The following is a 15330-nucleotide window of genomic DNA, read 5'->3' as shown; positions in this document are numbered from 1 at the left end:
GCTATTTGTTGCTGTTTTGAAGTTTCCTTAGTTTAGGGATCAATTGGCCTTTACATAAGAGCCAGCTTTTCAGTTCGTCAGACTCCTTTGCTGATCTCACTCAAGCTTTAGTGTTTTCAAAAGTCAGCACCAATTAGAAAAAAGATGAGTTTTAGAAAAATTCAGCTTCTCTCAAATGACCAGTCTCTCTTCAAGCTTCAGAAGCTTCAAAACTGCCTGGGGATGGCATGTCTACAGAGTTTAAATTGGTGCTTTCAGTTGCAATGGTGCCAACTCTCATGATCCTGCCATGAGTCTCATGATATTTAGTGTGTTTTCTTAAAAGACCCAGCTCCAGGAGTCATGTGGTAACATGAGAATCTTAGTGGATGCTCTCTCTCTCCTTTTAAGGAAGTTTCTAAACTTTGTGGTTACAGGGGGAAGCTAGAAAATGTGAACCATAAAGACACCAACATTAAAAGGCATATCATAAGAACCCAAAATGTATTTTTAAAAATCTCATTTTTAAGCCAGTCTCGTTTTTGGAGGGCCTTACTCATGATTTTAGAACATTCGGTGAAGCTGCAAGAGCAAGACGGACAAATATATAGAGGCCAAATCCTGTGGCCCTTATTTGGGCAAAACTCATATCGAGATCAAGGATCTTGAGGAAGGAACAGGGCTTGGCCCAGTACTAAGAATGAATAGACTAAAATAGGGGGGGGAAAAGATTATTTTTCCTTGGATTTGCTGGTAGGGCAGAGAGTGATGTGACAAGATCCAGCCCTTATTGTTATATTCCAAATAGCACAAGCATTATACAATCGGCAGTTCTTGTGTCTTGTCATCTGAGGAGTTCAGATTATACTCCTGGGGGAATTTTGTGCCAAAACATTACAAATTATGTGCACAATATTTTAAAATTATGCAAAATTCTACATATTTCATTTGTCAAAATAACACAATATAATCACACCATTTTCAATTCATCCAGGCATACCTGACCCCATCCCCATTTGTTCCTGCACCTCCTGACCGCCCCCTGTCCCCATGTGGCCCTGCGGCACCCCTCCCATGCAGCCTCTGGTTTAGTGTTGTCACCACACTAGCTCCTGAGCCCATGCCCCAGTCTGTCCCCTCCACTAACCCTTCTGAATTCCAGTCTTTGATCCTCCAGCAGCCCTGTGTGGCCCGCTCTGTCCATCTGTGCTCCTTACCTGACCCTACTATGAGGAATGCAGCCTCTCCCCCTCCCTCTCTGCCAGCTGGCTGCCCTCTCTTCTGGCACCACAGCAGTCCATAGTGGGAGGAAGGTGTAACTGCAGCACCTTTCCTGCAGAATCTATATTCCATGGAGGAAAAAATCTGTGAGGGACATGAATTCTGTGCATGCGCAGTGGCACAGAATTCCATCAGGAGTAAGATTAGTATGCAGTGATGGGTGAATTCATTGAGGTAACAAAGAAATGACAAAAACTTTCTATCTGAAATTTTAACCCAACCTCAAACCTTTGTGGTTTGCAAACTTAACTTTTGTAAAATTTCACATGCCTGCAGACTTCCTGTTTTTTTGTTGGCAGGTACTCCTAGGTACTAATATGAAGTATGAGAGGGAATTCTGATTGCATATTCCAACCTGGTCAAAGTCAGGAAGTACTGGAAATGGCATGAGAAAAGCTGATCTTGTGATAATACATAATTCCAAACTACTTAGTAGTATTTTCCAATTTATCCAAATGCCTCAGATTTGGATAAATTGGAAAATATTACTAAGTAGTTTGGAATCATGAAGTTGTTGTCCCCTAACAACGCAGATTGCAGTTTTTAGGTCTATTCCAGCAAACTCATTGTATTAGAATCTCCATGAGAGTTCTGCACATGAAGGATGAACCAACGTTTTCACAAAAATGAAATGAATGCATAAACTGTGCAATTACATATATTAAGATGCAGGCACTTTGAGTTCATGCCTATTTTGATTGTTTTCTAATATATATATAATAACTAGTGTTGGAAGCACATCTCATCTAATGCTCTGTCTCCATTTTTGCAGTCCAAACAAATTTAGTTCTAAAGTTTCAGCTGTGGCAAAACTTTTCCAATGTTTAGGAAATCTATCATTTCATTTGAGCAACGGGAATTGTCTGAGTAAAGCTTAGCAATTTTGCTTTGAACACTAAACAACACTATCTGTTGAAATCCAAATGTTTTCCCCATGTGCTGAACTTAATTTTACCATCCACTGATATTTCTGAAAAGGCTATTTGCTCCTTCGTCTGTGCAGCACATTGCACCAATTTGCTGCTGCATACTGCTGTCTGAAACTTCAACTATGAACAATCTTTTTGGATGTTTTTTCAAGTCCTACATCTGGGTATATTTTACAATATCAAAATCCACCAGATAAAGAGACATATAATATTAATCACAGACATGACTTGCTGTTTGCATTCTGTATGTAATATCATTAAGCTGTCCTTGGATAGGAACCCATAGAAACAAATAATCCTGCAAAATCTAATGAGTGTTCCACACAGACTAAGCCTCAAATATCAAGCTCAATATTGCCAACCCCAAGCACTTATTTAAAAATAAAATAAAAGAAAATGAAAAAGGAAAACTGAGAATCTTGCATAATCTCATGACTCCAGGAACTGCTGCTGAGAGAAACATAGGAAATAGTTTGAAACTCAGGATTAAAATGGCAAGAGTTGATAACATGGCATGCTTAAATGGGAGATTCTCTAAATATACTATATTTTAAATTACAGCTGTCAATCACAGTTAGCTCACGTGATTAACAAAAAAATTAACGGTGATTAAAAAAGTAATTGCGATTAATTGCAGTTTTAATTGTACTGTTAAACAATAGAATGCCAATTGAAATTTAGTAAATATTTTTGGAGGTTTTTCTACATTTTCAAATATATTGATTTCAATTACAATGCAGAATATAAAATATACAGTGCTAACTTTATATTATTATTTTTGTTTACAAATGTTTGCACTATAAAAATGTTAAATAAAAGAAATTGTACTTTTCAATTCACCTTATACCAGTACTGTAGTGCAATCTCTTTATCGTGAAAGTGCAATTTAAAAATATACTTTTTTTTTTAACTTTGTTACATAACAAACGGTGGTTAAAGCATGAAGGGACATGTGAATCTTTAGCGTATCTGGCACGTAAATATCTTGTGATGCTGGCTACAACAGTGCCACGTGAATGTATGTTCTCACTTTCAGGTCACATTGTAAACAAATAGCAGGCAGCATTATCTCCTGCAAATGTGAACAAACTTGTTTCTCTTAGCAATTGGCTGAACAAGAAGTAGGACTGAATGGACTTGTCGGCTCTAAAGTTTTACGTTGTTTTGTTTTTGAGTGCAGTTTTTTGTACATACTTATTCATTTGTAAGTTCAACTTTCATGATAAAGAGATTGCCCTATAGTACTCATATTAGGTGAATTAAAAATAGTATTTCTTTTGTTTCTTTTTTACAATGCAAATATTTGTAATAAAAAATAAATATAAAGTGAGCACTGTATACTTTGTAATCTGAGTTGTAATTGAAATCAATATATTTGAAAACATCCAAAATATTTAAATAAATGGTATTCTATTATTGCTTAACAGCGTGATTAATCATGATTAATTTTTTTAATCACTTGACAGCTCTATTTTAAATATGTTATTGAGAGTATTTTAAATACATATCTGCTTTTAGAAACAAAAGCCCTCTAACTTACATTTCGAAGCATCTTATTTTAAAACTCTCCTCAAAACTCACCTGTCTCCATACACATGCAACACAGACAGGGGGAGTGGGAGGGCAGTGTGCTGAATGTACATACGTATTTATAAGTAGTCTTGGCAGATTAAATTTTTTTAAAAATAATTTTGATAGATAATATCAATGTTTGTTTTTAAACTTCTTATTTTTTTTATCAATTTACATTTTCACAGTTGTGGGAAATTATGAGGGGGGGTGAAAGACACTAATTACAATTTAATGATTGTAGATATTGAGATTAAAAAAGTTAAAGCTTTATAACACAAATTGTCAACATCATATGTCAACATATACAAAGTAAATAGCCTTAAATCAAACTCCTAAAAAGTGCTAAAGCAACATTTTTCTTGCTTTGCCTATCTGTAAATTTTGATTATTATGGATGGAAATATTTTTTTCATTTGTGTGTGTGTGTAAATCAACCTTTACTGGCATTCACTGATAAAAATTGAATGCTTCCAAGCCTGTATGTAACATAGCTGGTAGATTTATTAGCATTGTTCTGATCAGGATAGTGGCGTGTTAGACAAACATAAAAGAAGACTAATTCCTACTCTGAGGAGCCTATTAGGTTTCCCAGCCTTGCTATATCTGTTTGGTTGATATGCTTATTTGATGAAATTTTAAAGTTTGTATCAAAGGGAATGTTCTTTGTTTTAATCATGGAGTTTTTTAGCTAGCCAACGCCCATTAATGGATTAACCAGGCAATACAGCCCTTGTGCAGCTTTCAACATGGCATCTGGATGTCAAACTCCAAAATAGAAAGCAGTTCTCCCATAAGGTTAACTAAATCCTCAGTCTTGGAGGGTGGTTATTTGCTTAAAGATAGCTCTGAATTCAGATTTTCAGAATAACTATCTGCTTATAGCTCCCTCCTGCACTCAGAGAACCATTCTCCATTTTTATCAAAATTTTCAGACTGATCCATCACTTGAAAGATCCCTCTGAGGTGTTTTTACTGCTGAATTTAACAAAAGCAGTTGTGTGTTTAAAGTTGCCTTAAATTTCACTGAGGTTGGTGGAAATTGAGTGACTGAAACTTACACAAACTTAGCACGCCAGCTAATTTGCATGTGTGTGTGTGTGTATGTAGTACGTACACACAGAATAAATGACAGTGTGGTGAGATATAGAGGTTAACTGCTTGGGTATGATTCATAAATATGCAGAAAGAACAGGAGTACTTGCGGCACCTTAGAGACTAACAAATTTATTTGAGCATAAGCTTTCGTGGGCTAAAACCCACTTCATCAGATGCATGCAGTGGAAAATACATTAGGAAGATATATATATACACAGAGAATATGAAACAATGGGCATTGCCAAACACACTGTAATGAGAGTAATCAGTTAAGGTGAGCCAGGGGTCCCCAACCTTTTCGTCTGGTGGGCGCCAGACGAAGGACCGTGGCGGCGGTGGAGCATCCGACGAAATGCCGCTGATTTTCTGCGGCATTTCGGCGGCAATGCCTCTCAATTTCGTCGCTTGTCGGTGGCAAGCGGCATCATCGAGAGGCGTCGCCGCCGAAATGCCGCTGAAATTCGGCAGCATTTTGGCAGATGCTCCACCGTTGGCCAGGACGTGGCGCCTGCAGGCACCATGTTGGGGAACCCTGAGGTGAGCTATTACCAGAAGGAGAAAAAAAAAACTTTTTGTAGTGGTGTCCACTGAATCTGTTCACATATCTATTCAGGGGACACCACCATAGGACCTAATCACATCAGCCACACTATCAGAGGCTCGTTCAGCTGCACATCTACCAATGTGATATATGCCATCATGTGCCAGCAATGCCTCTCTGCCATGTACATTGGCCAAACCAGACAGTCTCTACGTAAAAGAATAAATGGACACAAATCAGACGTCAAGAATTATAACATTCAGAAACCAGTCAGAGAACACTTCAATCTCCCTGGTCACTCGATTACAGACCTAAAAATCTCAATATTAGACAAACAAAACTTCAAAAACAGACTCCAACGAGAGAGACATGAATTGGAATTAATTTGCAAAATGGACACCATTAAATTAGGCTTGAATAAGACTGGGAATGGATGGGTCATTACACAAAGTAAAGCTATTTCCCCATATTTATTTCCCCCCCCCACACACAATTCCTCACACCTTCTTGTCAACTGCTGGAAATGGGCCATTTTGATTACCACTACAAAAAGTTTTTTTTTCTCTCCTGTTGGTAATAGCTCACCTTAACTGATCACGCTCGTTGCAGCATGTATGGTAAAGCCCATTGTTTCATGTTCTCGGTGTACATATATATCTTCCTACTGTATTTTCCACTGCATGCATCCGATAAAGTGGGTTTTAGCCCTCAAAAGCTTATACCCAAATAAATTTGTTAGTCTCTAAGGTGCCACAACTACTCCTGTCCTTTTTGCGGATACAGACTAACACGGCTGCTACTCTGAAACCTGTCATAAATAGTTATGTCATCCCAAACAAGTGTAAATAAAATTTCTATGTAATTTATTACATTACAGAGCCATTCATGTGAGTTATAAAATAGATGTGTATTACAGGAGAGATTTTGTGAAGTATTTTGGAAAGGAAGGGGTGCTATGCAAGTGTAGCATATGCACAGCATAATTTAATGCAATAAAATTGGAAATAAAACTCCTATCCCAACTTTGATCTCAGACTTTTCTAAGGTGATGTAATGGAGCATTGACAGCTCTTCATTAGCTCACTTTTTATGAACTCTTCAAAGGAAAAGCACATTATAAGAGCTAAACATTTATTATTAGCTCACTTAGTAGAGAGAACTGATGAATGCTCACCTAGGGGTGTATATCCTCCATCAGGTCAGTCAGTCAGAAGGATGAAAGTCATGAGTATTCATCCTAGTATGGGAAATCCACTATAATTTATAATCTGTTCACACACAATTGCTTTAGTTTTAAGTCTGTTTCTGTTCCATTGCCTTTTATTCATTCACAAAGTATATTTCTGATTCTGGTGTATTATGTTTGAATGAGGGAAACCACTTGGGAAATTCAATATGAATTGCAGATTTCAGAGAACAAGCTGCATGAAACATTTTTAAGGTGATTCAGTAGAAGCAGAGTTGCTAACTTGCTGGTTTGTTAACTGATACATTTGATTCATATATAGCTATCCTCCTCATTTGGGTAAATGACCAGGCATTTTCCTTGGTAAAGTCAACACCCACATCTTCACTCTCTAGAATCTCCATATTTGGGAATCTGGCCTGTAACTACATGGCAATTGTTGTGGTTAGGGAGCAAGAGTTTAAGTAAAAACCAGGGATCTAGTCCTGTCTCTGATATTATGCCATAGTTCCCCCATCTGATAACCTTATCATACCTACTTCACAGTAATATCCTGAAGCTTAATCAGCGATGCCTGGGAAACACTTTAAGAATATAAGGTACGGCATAGAAATAAATATGCAGGTCTGAACATAAAGATTTTAACTGCTGCATACAAAAATGACTTGTTTGCATTAGAGTGCCAATAGATGGAACCTAAACAATTTCACTGGGGGAAAATCTCCTTGAATGCTCATGTGTAGAATAAGTGTTTTCTTTGTAATCCTTAATAGGATTTCCTGTAGCAGGTCTTGCCAACTCTTGGTGGATCAAAACAAAATTTCCTCTTCCTAGCTGGCAAAATTTTTGTAGCTCTGCTGACCACATGTGCAATCGGGAGAGGAGAAAGTGGAAGTTTGTTTGAATTTTAATGAGAAACAACTGATCTGAAATGCTGGTAATGTGGCTGATGGACTGTAGTACCTGGTACATGGTTTTTAAGCTGCACTTGTGTGAAGCAAGGGTGACATCCAATGGCTGGTCACAGATTTGTTTTTATAGCCACTATAAGACAAAGTGTGTTCCCTTTACCATTTCTCATTGCAAAGTGGTGACACGAATATGTTGCATTACCTGCTAAATCTGTAATAAGGCTGTGAGTGGAAGTGTTAATAAATTTTTATTTGATGGTCTGGAATTGGTCTCCCTACCAAACCCCCTCAAAGGTTTCAACCATATCTACTTGTGTCTTATAGCCTTCATAACTAAGGGACTGAGCACACAGATGGGTTTAAAATGAAGCTACAATATTCTGGACTCTCTAATGCATAGTGTTATATTTCCTCACTTGTGATAATTATTGGAAAATGTTTTGATAGCAGTTTGGCATAATACATTAACTTCTAAATGTTATACCTGAGCTAAGGCCAAATTCATTCCTGACCAGAACAGGGCTCAGTGTAGGGAGTAAGGGGTGGGGGCCCAGGTGACTTTACCTTACCATTATGTCTCCCCTATGCTGGGGCTATTATCAGGGGATAGTTGAATGCATAACACAGGTTGGAGCAGCCACAGGAGCTCCCTAACTGGCACCCGGCTGCCTTTAGGAAGGCTTTACAGCCACTTTCCCCTGGCAGAGCCATCATAAATTGACCATATGTCAGTGGTATAGTGGGCTCCAATAGTTCAGTATTCTTTGTAGAATAGCATTTTAATGCACCTTGATATAAAAGACAAAACAGTTATTTTTGAAATAAATCCTCAAAACCCATCTGTAGCAGGGAGGGTTCTGCTCCTTCCTTTTCACACCACAGAAAATGTCTCGGACTCTACTGGCAGCATATCCACCATGCCACATCTTTGCGTTCCCTAACCAACACCTTTGCAATCCCATGCAACAGCACTATTTATAGTATCCTCTGTGCTTTCAGCTCTCTCCTCAGGACCTGATTGGAGCAGAGGTCTCCCTTCCCTGAGGCCTCTGGGAGGCTGGGCTCAGCTAGCCCTCTTCCTCTGTCTCCTTGATGCTTCCTTCCTGTTCCTCTTTATCAAGTGGCTGGGCTAATTGGCTCATTAGCTCACCCAGCTTTCTCCAGGGGAACTAATTGGTGCATAGTACTGTGTATGGGCCCCTTCTCCTTGGGGTGAATTCCCTGTGCAATGTTAATTACTTCTGCCATTTTAACGGACAGTTTTTGTAACAATCTAGCATGGGTCTGTGTGGCATAGAAATGTATAATTTCTCTTCACTGCATTGCACTTGGCATGGACATAATGTGATCCTCTTAAAAAGGGACTAAAGTAGTTGTTGTGTGAGCCCTGTGAATTTCCCTCGCAGTGAGTACTCTGTGGAGTTTTTATTTTGTACAGGCCATCTGGAAACTCAGGGTACGTTTACACTGCAAAGAAAGACCAGCGGCAGCGATTCTCACAGCCTGGGTCAACTGACAGGGTAGTTGTATGGGGCTAAAAATAGCAGTGTAGATGTTCAGGCTGGGCCTAGAGCCTGGGCAATGAAACCTAGTGAGCAGGAAGCTTTTGCAATTGGGATCAACTAGTTACCTTTTGCTTCAATTAGTTTAAAACAAACAGCCCCAGCCAGCATTCCAAATTCCCCCAACCCCAAAATATTCTAACAAAATAAAGTTAAATCGGAGAAAAAATAGCTTGAAATCGCTGGCACTGTGGAGGTTAATGTCAGAACATCACCACTAGATGGAAGCAAAGAGCATTAATTATTGACTTGATAATAAACTAAATAAAGTGTCTGTCTGACTTCCACAGTTCTTGTTCACTTTGCCTCCAGGGATTCTTCTAAAAGCACATATGGGTGGAGAGTCTATCTGGCATTGAGAATATTCTCAACCCCATAAAGTATTTTTATAGGTTGCAGAAACCTGATATGCAGATGAGTAAAGTGACTTATCTGAGTAGTGAAAGAGCTGGGACTAAACTCAAGTTCCAGACGCCTCGTCCTGAGCACCTTTCTCCAGACCGTATTGTCACATCAAGAATTTATGAATGTTTCGTACTTTACCTTATATTCCATTCTGATGGCTTATTTTAAAACATCTAGCACAAATGCTTAATTTCTTTGTTCCCCTCTCTCTCTCTCTCTCTTACATTTGTGTGTTTATACAGAAGAGAAACAACCCAAATTTTATAAATACACATGAGCACACAAACACATGTGCGTGTGGATATATGTTAAAAATTAGTCTGTCTTTTTTCTTACTTACCCATGCATGCACATACACATATATATTTAATAATTGTGGGTGCGATAGAGAAGCAGAAAGAAGCGAAGAGATTGTATGTCAATATGAAGTATGTCTGAAAAATTCAGAAATTCACTCTGGGTAAAATTATGAGCCCTTACTTTAATGAGCAGTTACTCACATGAGTAGTTCCACTGAAGTCATTGGGACTGCTTATATGAGTAACTGCTCACTAATGCATGTAAAGATCTCATCAGCTGTCTGTTTTTGCTGTTTGGTCCAGAGGTGCAGCTGTATCTATCACCAGTGAAAAATTTAAGCGGAGGTGAAAATGATGGAGAGTGCCCAGGAGGATGGCTCAGCAACAATAGACAGATGTTCCATTTGTGAGAGTCCCAGTGCTCACGGGTGGATTAAGACTTCCACCTGAGCTGTTATTTGATTACCCCAAAACAAGAAAAAAAAGGTATGTTTTTGCTGGCTTTCTTAGAGCAGGAAAATCTGTTCTAGTCATCATCATAAACATATTATTTATTTGCTAAGTTTGGTTTAGCTGCTGCATGCTTAAAATCTGACCTGTACTGGTGACTTATTGCAGTACGTTACCTTTGGTGAAGTAAGTAGAGGGGAGAAACAAGTGGGGGGCATTTCTTTGCATGTTTCTTTCAAACAAACTGTCAGACTGATTTGAGCTTAGGTCAGAGCCAGAGAGATCAGTAAACTTCTTTTGAAAACCCAAGTATCTTAGTCTGATATTTCTCAGGCCTGGTAACCTGTTGGTTGGTGGTCATAACTTGTTAGCGCTCCTCTTAGTAATAGCTGATGTACAACAGTCCTCAGAATTGTTCCTGATCTAGTGGGTAAATTTTACATAGCATGGATGAAATTTAAAAAACACATAATTCCTAGGAGTTGGGAGAAAGCCTGGGTTTCATAGAGACTATGGAGAGTGTCAGGTGCTAGGGGTACCTATTCAGAGATTTTGCCAGGGTTAATGACATCGGTCTGTGCAATGAAATCTGGGAGTTCCTGCAGGGCACAACATTTCAGCTTTCAAATGTCTCCTCTGTTGTCCTTTTAAAGGCACAGGAAGCTTAGACTCATAGACCTTAAGGTCAGAAGGGACCATTATGATCATCTAGTCTGATCTCCTGCACAATGCAGGCCACAGAATCTCACCCACCCACTCCTGTAACAAACCCCTGACCTATGTCTGAATTATTGAAGTCCTCAAATTGTGGTTTGAAGACCTCAAGCTGCAGAGAATCCTCCAGCAAGTGACCCATGCCCCATGCTGCAGAGGAAGGCGAAAAACCTCCAGGGCCTCTGCCAATCTGCCCTGGAGGAAAATTCCTTCCTGACCCCAAATATGGCGATCAGCTAAACCCTGAGCATGTGGGCAAGACTCACCAGCCAGCACCCAGGAAAGAATTCTCTGTAGTAACTCAGATCCCATCCCATCACAGACCACTGGGTATACTTACCTGCTGATAATCACAGATCAATTGCTAAATGAATTGCCAAAATTAGGCTATCCCATCATACCATCCCCTCCATAAACTTATCAAGCTTAGTCTTAAAGCCAGATGTGTCTTTTGCCCCCACTACTCCCCTTGGAAGACTGTTCCAGAACTTTACTCCTCTAATGGTTAGAAACCTTCGTCTTGCATATAACAGCTAAATTATTTTTATTTAACATTACATCAAACAACAATGAGAACGTGCTGCGGCCAGCCACAGTCTATTTTGGACTCTCAGCGGTCCAAAACCCAGCCTGCTGGGAATGGAGGATGACCTTTGATCCCTACAGCCGCATCATTAGGTAACAGTGGAGCATTGTTACCAGGTAATGGGTAACCAGGATCAAGTAGTGGAGGATTCTGGGCACCACAGAGAGTGGGTTTCTGTATGCAGAGCAGCAGGTGACAGTGTAACACACAGTTCATTGCTGCTGCTGCCCATATGCCCCCTGGCTAAGAAGGGCTGCCTTAATGGAAGAATATCAATGACTCAAGAGAGAAGCCCATTCTGTGGCAGCTGGGAGAATGAATGAGAGGTTGTATTGGCCTCGGAAGGGGGGAGAAGCCTGCAAAGGAGGAGAAAAAATTTAGAGGGGGAAGGTCTGAAACTTTGGTGGCTGCAGGCCCCACTTAGCCTGGATACTCTTGATGCTCTGTGTTGTACAGTTACTGGGGCAGTAAGTGTGAGTGTGTGAAAAGAGATGTATGGGGATTTGCAGTAAAGATGAACTCATTTGCTGAGCCAGGCTTCCAGTAAGCTTTCCTTTTTTGGAGGGGAGCCTTTGCTGATTCCTGTGACAGTGCTCCCTTCGGATTCTCCTTCCATCTAGCTACCGCCGCTTTGGGGAGGCGGATTACCCCTTCTGTCCATATAGGAAGTATCTAAACTACATGCTACAGTGGCATAGTTGCAGCTGTGCTGCTGTGACCCCCGTAGTGTAGACATGCCCTCAGAGAGCACACCACCTAGACAGCTCTTCTGAGCACAAAATGGCAGCTCCTCTGAACAGATCTCTCTCTACTGAAAGGTGCAGTACAGAGCTTGTAATACAAGCTCCCTAATGCAACAACGAACCAACAAATTTTGGGTGGTTTTAATAACTGATGGCTAGAGACAAGGTGATGGGTGCTTTTTAAAAAAAATCAAAAAATTAATTATCTCTTGTCTTAAACTAGAGTGTCACCCACTTTGCAACTTCTGCAAGCCAAGTTCATTGCACACACCTGGGCATCAATCCCCCCGCCCCCAACCTTCCTGTTTGCCACTCTCCCATTGCCTTCTATTCCAGGGATTCCCTGCGACCCTCCAACTCTCCTATCTCATCCAGGGTCTCTGTGTGCTCCCTATTCTCCACTTCCCTCCATCCCAGGGTTCCCCATTCTCCCATCCATGTGCTAATCCCCATTTCCCTCGCTCTCCCCCTTGCCAGGGTCTCTGTGTGCACATCTGTTCTGCCTTCCCCCCACACCAGTGTCTCCCAGTTTCACCCTGTGAGGGGTTCTCTGCACTCAACATTTCTCCTCCCTTCACACCAGGGTCCCCTATTTCCCCCATGCCAGGGATTCTGTGTATACCCCTTTCCATCCTATACCAGGGTTCCCCATTCTCCACCCCCGTCAGAGATCTGTATGCCTCCACTTCCCCTCCATTATTATTTCTCTTCTTTATGTCTGGGAGAAAAGTAATTCACTGGGTCAAAATGTTAAATTGTATTGGGTGGCTGAGCAGAGTTGAGATGTGGTAGTGTTATGCTGGAAAGTGTTAGCAGTTAACCAGTTCTTTGATTTATAAGAAAATTGCAGAGGTTCCTGAAGCTGTGGCTCTGCTAAACAGATGGCAGAGGCTGTGTGTGTCTCCCATTGTACCCCTTCCAGTTTTCTGATTCCCCCCCCTGCCCCCAAATCAGTAGGGTTCTGCCCATTAATGCCTAGAACATTCCCTGAAATCAACTTGATGCAGTGTTCAAAATTTAATAGGTTACATCCAAACAGACAGAAAAATGTCATCAAGACAAGTGTTCAGCCTCATAAGCTCTGCCAATGAGACTGCTAGCTTATGAGAGCAAAAGAATACAATGTGTGTACAGTGTCTAGTGCTGCCAGCCCTGCTTCTAAACAGAGTGTCTGGACACTGCAGTAATACAGTGAGTAAATACTGCAAGTGTTTCCCTCCCAGTGAGTGAAATGTGGCCTATTTCCCTGGTGGTGACCAGCATGTAGCACTTGTAGCTCAAAACCAAGTGTCCGTCCATGAGATGTCCATGGGAAAGCAATGGGGTTCTGTTCACTGCTCTAATGATGGCGATAACATCTTATTCCACAAGTTATCTAACTGCACCAGTTCCAGTATTCAGGGCTTAACAAAGGACATTATTAGTATTGCTACAAAAGACAGTATATCAGCAGTGCAGTGCAATTCATCCTGTTATCCTGGTGAATGGATGGAAAGTCAGATTGCAATAGTAAATTCCAAATCAAGGAATCCATATCTGTTAAATTAAGCTAATTAACACTTGAGTATAATCCGTCAGCATGTGAAATCCTTTGATCTGTGAATAAAGTTGTTTTTAAATCAAGCAGCTAGCAGTGAAGAAACTGGTGTATGTTTGTACATGTGGGAGAACTATTATATTGAGGTAAAGGTGACTTGCACTTTCCCAACGGGGGGCATGGGGAAGAAACCATATACTTGTTTTTACTTCTAAGGATCAGATTGTGTTTGTATTTCTTTAACAAATCTCATTTTCTTTTCTTAAAAGGTAGGAGGCAAATTTGTCCCTAGAGTTACCTTAGTGAAAATACACAAGGGATGATGACTTTGGCTGAAAGACACTAACCTCTAATTGATTCTTCTCCCATGGGGATTTTAGCTATTACTGTTTTGCTGGGACAGTAGTCGAGCTGGAAAAGCATATACAGTGCGTTCAGCCTGTAGTGGTCTCTAGGCAGAGATCCCAGACAACAGCCATCCTGGGCCTTTGCTTGGACTAGCTTCTCTTCTGTTACTTTTTCTGCACGTAGTTCCATTGGCTGGGCAGTGCTCATCTGTCCTCTCTTGTCAGACCTGCCATGTTTCTGCACAGGGATTTCAGTGCTCTCAAGGAGGCACTTCTTATTGGTTTTTTTTTTTTCTTTCCTGTGGAATTTTTTTCTTAGCTATTTATATAAGATATTTATTTGGTCCTGTGAGATAGGAAAGGATTGTCTCCATTTTTTTTATAGATGGGGAACTGAGACAGAGAGACTCAGGGAGTGTCTACATGACAGGCTAGAGTGTGACTCTACAGCACATTAGCTTGCTGAGCAGTAACTTGCCGTGTGAAGCCTGCTGTTGTACACTAAAAGTTCTGTCGTGTGCTTCAATGTGCTCCCATTTTAAAAAAAAATGAGGTTGCAGAATAATTATACAAAAGACTTTTTAAAGAGTGCATGCTGTTGTCATTACTGCCAGCTTCTGACTCAACAGCAGCATGTGCACATTTCTCGGCATAGAGGATTTTTTTCAGTCCTTCGTATTCTGAATGAGTTGTCATGAAATGATGAACGAGTATCACTGGTGTTCACTCTGTGCAGAAGAACAGCCTTGTTACTGTCTCCACTCCTCTGACTCTTCTTTTCTCTCCACACACTGTTCATCATACTAACTACTCCTTCTGCTGGCCTGGTTGCCCTGGTAAACACAGAACAAGTTCTCCTTGGAGTAACGTAACAGTATGATTCAACAAACATTTTTGTAATTATTATCTGCTCTATCTATAATGATTTAAATTAAAAAATTGAAACATAGCAAAATTCCTAAAAGAAGTTCCTGCATACTGGAACATACACGAAAAACTGGGATTATCCCAGTTTTACTGGGACAAAAGGTCCCTTTTACTTAACATGATTCTTTTGGCCTAGAAAATATTAATGGGGATAGAGATTCAGAGGAGCCATTTAGTCTGAATAGATATCCATACTTTTAAAAAGATGATCTATTGTTACTGGAGAGAGAAACGCTCAGGGTATATAACTTTCAAGTTTTATAGAC

General features: G+C 40.2%; 1 long non-coding RNA gene across 2 annotated transcripts in view; it reads left to right on the top strand.

The window, feature by feature from the left end:
• Window positions 1-15330, top strand: part of LOC120395711 — a 141753-nt gene that overhangs the window by 45518 nt on the left and 80905 nt on the right. Inside the window, exon 3 of one of the 2 annotated variants that reach the window (XR_005592747.1) lies at window positions 10064-10240. The exons of the other annotated variant lie outside the window; for it this stretch is intronic. This is a non-coding gene — a long non-coding RNA (uncharacterized LOC120395711). Of the gene's footprint in view, window positions 1-10063; window positions 10241-15330 lie in introns of those variants that run through there. 2 annotated transcript variants of the gene reach the window in all.

This window comes from Mauremys reevesii, linkage group 1 (assembly GCF_016161935.1).
Source record: "Mauremys reevesii isolate NIE-2019 linkage group 1, ASM1616193v1, whole genome shotgun sequence".
Lineage (NCBI taxonomy): Eukaryota > Metazoa > Chordata > Testudines > Geoemydidae > Mauremys > Mauremys reevesii.
This window is presented reverse-complemented; position numbering and strand designations above follow the sequence as displayed.